The sequence below is a fragment of the Cupressus sempervirens genome, chromosome 7 (assembly GCF_028749045.1).
Source record: "Cupressus sempervirens isolate cs-2001-9-10 chromosome 7, ASM2874904v1, whole genome shotgun sequence".
Classification (NCBI taxonomy): domain Eukaryota; kingdom Viridiplantae; phylum Streptophyta; class Pinopsida; order Cupressales; family Cupressaceae; genus Cupressus; species Cupressus sempervirens.
The window spans coordinates 124260004-124267272 of NC_143124.1; positions in this window are offsets into that span (position 1 = coordinate 124260004).

A 7269-nucleotide genomic window follows, 5' to 3' on the forward strand; every position below is an offset into this window, starting at 1 on the left:
CACCTAAATTTGGGTGGATATTTTAACCACATCTCAAGTTTATTATATTGGAAGTTTGTGATTTTGGTAAGGGGATGATCAAAGTTTCTATTATGAAATCTAGAGATCTGAATGAGTATATTTGGTGTGATTATGTTGGGGAAGTTTAGATATTTTCTTAAGAGATTCTTCTTGTTCTTTGAGACTGTAGAATATTTTCTAACAATGTCACAATTAATTAGATAGGTACTCTTTGTTCTCAACTTGAGAAATTTTATTTTTCTCTTCATCAAAGCTCTCCTTTCTACCTAGATATTTATTTTGGCAAGGCATTGATAAAGAAGAGTTGTAACAAAGCTTGCTACTGGAGGTCTAGTTTCAAACTTTATTGGATATCTTCAATCCTTATCTCAAACTTTGGGACTACTAAATGGTCCAACCATAGTCAATTTTCTCCTTCTATTCAGTGGTCGTCTTTAGTTCCAATCCCCTCATTCTAGTTCAGTTTTAATTGTTAAATATTAGCAAGATCTTATTATGTTCTAAGATCGCCATCTCCTCTAGTTGACTTTATGTCTAACTCAGCTAGCATGTCATCAACATGCTTTTAACATTGGCATCAAATGAGGTCTAGGCATTTTAGGGATTAAGAGTTGAGTTGGTTTATAGTCAGCTTTTTGTATGGGGCCTTTGAAAAGGATAAATAGAGATGCCAACTTGACCAATTTTTTATTGTTATAAAAGGAGCACCTAACTTTGGCTTATGTTTAGACTTATTCTTCTTTTGTTGATAAATTAATTTTATTCTTGTTTTTTTTTTAATAGATTTTATCTTATAAAATCAAGCATAAATTAATAGCATCAACAAAAGAAGAATAAATCTAAAAATTAAAACGAATGAGAAATTAAATAACAAGAAATTTGAAAATCTAAAAGCAAGAAATAAAAAGACTAAAAGAGAGATATATAAAATTAAACAAAAATAAATAACAAGATAATATAAAAAAATATAACAAGGAAAAATATTAAATAAAAAATAGTAATTAAGATAAATAAATGTTAAAGAGAGTAAGTGAATTAAAATTAACAAGAAGAAATAAAAAATCCAAAGGAGATAAAAGAAGAAATGAAAACTTTTAAAAGTCCTAAACTAACTAGTGAGAAAAATGTCCAAAAAAATTCAAAAAAGTTCAGGGTGGGGGGGTGGGAGAGAAAGGCTAAAACTGGGACAAAGGAGAGATCTACTATTTAATTGTAGTCATAAACTAAGGGGGCACTAAAACTAGGACAAAGGAGAGATCTATTATTTAATTGTAGTCACAAACCAAAATAATAAAAATTTCATATTTAATTGTAGATACATGTTATGTAAGAGAAGTACCACCATCACATGAAATCAAATTCAATTATTCCCATCAACAAATATCAAAAGGTTTAATTTCCTCTAGATTTTTCTAATCAAATTATTGTACTATAACTAAATGTGTTTCCAAAGAATATTTGATTTTAATTTGACCAATATTGGTTTACTCTAATTTTGACCAAAATTGGTACAATTTCAATATTTTATAAATTACAATCACCTCATTGAGCTTCCTCTTTAAGAATTACAACTTAAATGTCTTCTAAGAAAAAATGGTGTGTAGTGGAGGATGAATGCTTAGCTAAAGTGTATTTACTAGATTCTTGAGGGAGGAAAAAAGAGGATGTAAAAAATTACTCAAGATCTAACCATCATCTCAATTAAGGTTGGATGGGTTAGTACTGATAAAAATCACCTCATTGAGCTTCCTCTTGAAGAAAATATCCTCCTTGAATACAACTTGGATATCTTCTAAGAAAATGTGGTGCTTAGTGGAGGATGAGTGCTTATCTAAAGAAAATTTACTAACCCACTCATGCTTAATGACATTCACATGCTTCATAAATATGGTGTTAAAGGAGGGACCAATTTCACCTATGTAGGGAGTACCACAAGAATAAGAAACCTTGTATACTCTTGACTCTAAGAGGACATGCCTAAAGTCTTTTCAAGTGTATGTTTAAGGTATAGTTTAAAACTACAATGCTACATATAATAATGCAAAGGAACTCTTTTTAGTGTATAAACTCACTAAAAAAAATTCTTGTGCCTAGAAATGTAGAAGTCAGCACGTTATCAGCTATTTGTCTCTACTAGGGATGATTTGATAGCTTGGTCATTTGTGTACAATATCTGTCACTTCCCTATAGACTAATAATATGATAAAATACAAATGGGAAAACCCTCATGTTTTTGCAAGAATAAAATATTGATAAAACAAGAAAACAGGGTCCAAAAAAAAAAAAAAAAAATATTAATAAATTAGGATCCTGCCATCAATTTGTAGATTAAGTTGCCCAAGCCTGATTTGCAAAAAAAAAGAAAAATATTCCTGATATTTGAATTTTTCCCAAGGTAGAAAATTTTGTAGTTAACATTAATTGTACCAACCACCCTAATGCAATGGTGAGGTTAGATCTTGCTTTAGATGATCCCACCAGTTGTCTATCCTAGATCTGAATTGTAGACCTCCAATAGCTAAAGCATAAAATCTTTCCAATGATTATGTAATGAACACTTCTATGGCTTTAATAAAATGTAAAAAAAAATCGTAACACAATGAATGAAAATGCCAAGATCTAGAATCTCAATTGATGGCAAAAGAGAGATAGGAAAATGATATTATCAATTGATTTATTCAATAATTATCAAGAATACATGAATAATACCCCAATTATTTACAATGTAGATATACTTGATTATATAAGAAATGAACTATAATTAGGAGATATGTAAATGATAAAATATCAATCACACAAGGTGGAATCACATATCCATTGAAGGTGGATCATCCTCCATTATACAACAAAGTGTGTGAAAACATGTGGAACAATGAGAGTATGATAATGTGATAATGGAGCTAAAGATTGATCTCACACATTAAGTAGAATGAGATAGCAACTAACACCACCTCAAGTGGATTTATCCTACATAATGAAATCTGAAATCCTATGTTTCTACATGATAACTAATATGAAAATGCATTATCCTAAGTAAAATTAAGTAAAGTATAATTATAATTAATTAATTACACCAACATGTCTGATGAAATCATAATAAGTACATAGTTAAAATATCCATAGATATGAAATAAATTAGACACCATAAATTCAATAGTAGTGATATCAAAAAAAAAAAAAAAAAAAGAATTATAATCAAATGCACCTCATAATGTCAATATAAAATCATAATATGAGAACAGCTAGAAAGCATCATAAATTAATCAAATCTGGATCTAGATACACAATAGAAAGTAATTTCATGTAACGCCCTACTAGGGAACCCAAAAGAAATTAACCTAAAGTTTCACGAAGTATGCCAAACATTTTTTAAAAAGATAACACCAACAAAAGATAAAATAGCAGAAGCAATAACTCACATACATGTAATGATCATAAATAGATTACATCTCTTAAGGGTCCTATGATGTTGAATCACATATATAAATAAGTTTTATTAATACTAAATCCAATACACAAGAAATACACATCAAAGAATTATTGTAAGTACAATTTCAATTAAATAATATACAATTACATAAGATGTCACTTGACGTAACCAAAATACATAATCATCATGTTGGTGCCCAAATTGATGGACTAGGTTTCCAATGGAATGTTGATCTTATTATGGGGATTCCTAGTAGGAATTTTTCAACTGACAAGTCCCACCCAAATAGGATGTGAACCTTTGCAATTCTAGCTCTATAGGATTGAGGCTAGTAGGCCTATACCTCACACCCTAGAATCTTTGAGTAGATAACTTGTAGGATTTCAGGTGCTTTGAAAGATTAAATAGTTGGTAAAAGTTTGTAGATGTATATATATATGAATATGATATGAAATGATCAGAGATCTTCATCACCTAGATCTATGTCCTTTCTGTAATCAACATGAAAACTCAACCAATAATCAGCAGCCTAGTGACTTAACCAATGGAGTATTTATCATGTTCCTATCAATCATTCATAATGTTAATGTAACCCTAAGAGACAATCAACATATCCCTCGAAGATGAATTTTTTTCACTTCAATGAAGTATGCATTGCTGAAAATTAAAGTTCTATTGATTTTAACTCACCTCAGGAGACCAATAAGATAGCAATTCAGATTGAACAATCAATACTAGATTACTATTTAACAAGTATCTGAAATATAACTCAATAAAATTCAATAAACGGGACTATCAATCAAAGTAAACATTTAAGTTTAATCAAAGAAACAAGATAAATAAGAGAAGAATGATATCACCAAAAGTTCAAACGAGCATGTCAAGTCTCTATATTGCCTTCAAAATAATTCACCACAAAATTTTGTGTTGCTAATGCATACAGTTAACAACAGGATCCAAGATCAAAAAAATCTCCTCTCAATTGTCAGTAGTTTAAAATATGATCATTAATGTATCCTCTCTAATTTTGGGCCACCTATAAATAGACACCAAAATAGTTACAAATCTGAAGAGATATGACTCTTTGAAACAATGTGACTTTACATTAGACACTTAAAATCAAACAAATTAATCTTTCAGGTATGCTTTGATATTCTTCCTTGATATTTCATGTATATTGTAAAAATTTGTATTTTCAATTCACCTCCCGCATTTGATTATCATCAATTTCCACTATGCTCCTTTGGTTTCCCTTTGAATTCTCTCGACAAACTTGCTTTATAATAAATAATCCTTGCACACACAAAATACCTTAATGAGAGATTTTTTAAAAAGTTAATAATTTAGGGTTTTATGTTTATATTTCCCTAAAGTTATTTTCCATACATAAGAATTAGGTCAAAGTGTTCATATTGAGAACTTTTAACCTTTAGGTATTTCTTTACGGAGCATATAACAAGATCTTAATATCGTCATTCTAACTTTAGGGTAAAATACATATTTTTGAAAATATTACCCTAAAATACATTTTAAAACACTTTATTAAAATCATGAGAGACATCATTCCATATTATTTTCATATTTCACAGACTTTAGGGTATTAGAAATATTTATCATTTTTACAAAGTGATGTAAATATAATACATTGAAACAACTATTTATTTCAATCATATGCTTTTAAATATTAACCTTTATAAACTAAAAGCATGTAAAAGAGGGAATCCTAAAATTTATAAAACTAACTTAAAGAAATGTTTTCAATAATCATCATAATAATATTCTTTTATAATAATAAAATATTTTTCATTCTAGGGTAGGTTTAAATTTTTTATAGAACAAATATTACCCTAAGTTGAATTATGTCAAATAACTAAAAAAATATTAAATATCCCCTTAATTTACTCGCAAAATGAAAATATTGCATTTAAAACTTTCCTATCTAAGTACCACTCTTGAAGAATGAAATAGAGCAATTGGTAGGGGTAGGGGGTAGTTAGGATAGGAAAGAGGATAGGGTCGAGAGGTTGAGTGTTCAACTCCTTCTCCCCATCCATTTTTGCAAAAAACCATTTTTATTTCAAAAGGGAATAATTTAAAAATACATTTAAATAATTTGACATTTTCATTTCTAACTTTTACCTTTGCATTTTGGGGAATAATAATTCATTTAGTTTAATCATTAATTCAAATGCATCAAAAATCTATTAATACTAGGGAAGGTAAATAAAATATTATTGTATGCATAATATTTAATCAAAAATAACAATAATATATTAATGGAATCGTGTTTAAAATTACTTCTCTTTCAAAATTTGACACCTATATTTTTAGGTGTCAACACATCCACTAGACAAGTTGTAGGGTATGAAAAGCTCAAAATATATACATCATAAATAAAATACATCATCTTGTAAGATCTTTGAAATCAAATATAGTACAATAGAATATAGCCATCCATTAGAAAACACAAGAACAAAATGAAAGGTAAAATTGCACAAGGACATCCAATAATGGCATCCAACTATTGGATCTCAATTGTATAAGAAAAATGCACTACCACCCAACGCCGTGGAGCCTAAATGGTCCACTCCCATCGTGTTGAGGAGATAGTATCAAGTCCCACGTGGATATCAATCTCAAAATTCATAACCAACATCTAGGTCAAGGAAAACCTGAAAGAAATCTATCTCAAAGGTACTAAGACACAAATGACATCTAAACCCAGAGGAAAAAAAGACACATAGGAAATCTACTATGTAAGTGGACAAGTGTCATTGCATGAGTCAACTCTGAAGTTACCTTGACAACTACTTTGGACTCTAACCCCCTAGTGAATCTATACAACATCAGTATCCTTTCATATGGACAAGGCATACTAATGGGGCAAGGTCGCAACCAAGCATCCTCTCTATTCCCACCCTAGCCTATACTAGCACTTGAGGTATGGGCGAGGAAAAAATACTAACTCTTTTAAATTTATTTTAAACCCATTTAATAAAATGTTATCACTTATTAAAATAACCTATAATGGGTTACCTAGGCAGCCTCTTTAGGGCTCCAACCTCCATTGTAAGCCACTTCATAGAAAACATAAAGACAACCTACCCTAGGCTCAAAATAGCAGAAGGTCTCAGAAGATCATAATAACACACATCAATTCTTAAACAAGCAATTGGAAAACACTAAAATATAACTAATCAAAATTCATAGATTTCACCAATATAATCACCATATAGAAATTGATTCATAACTCAAAGATCGCACTCAAAAACCATGACATCACATAACATCATGAAAATAGTAACCCCTAATCTTTGGTAGACGTCCAAAATTGGTCAACACTCTATGTCAACCCCAAACCCAACACAAAAGAAAACATATATCATAGAAAGTGTAGTTTCATAGATTTTGTTTAGTTTTGAAAACATATGATTTTGATTATATAGTAGGGTTCAAGTTAAATTTATACTTCATTTTAAAAAATGTATCCCTTAAAGTTCATAATGATCATTTAATTAAATCAATATTAGATTTAACAATAAATAATCCAATTATAACTTATTGGGTTAAAATAGAAATCCATTTCCAAAACTTATAATTTATTAACTGAAACATATTATAAATAAATATTATCAAAATTAAATAATAATTATTTATTTTATTTTATTTTTTATCGGTAAATGGCTAAGCCTTTGTATTATATTATAAATCAAAAGTAACAAAGTACTCCGTTCAAAGAGGCATTGGTGGGAAAGAATAGAGAAAGAAAACTTCCAGTCTACCCCAGGACCAATGTCCTATATTATATAGATTTAAAG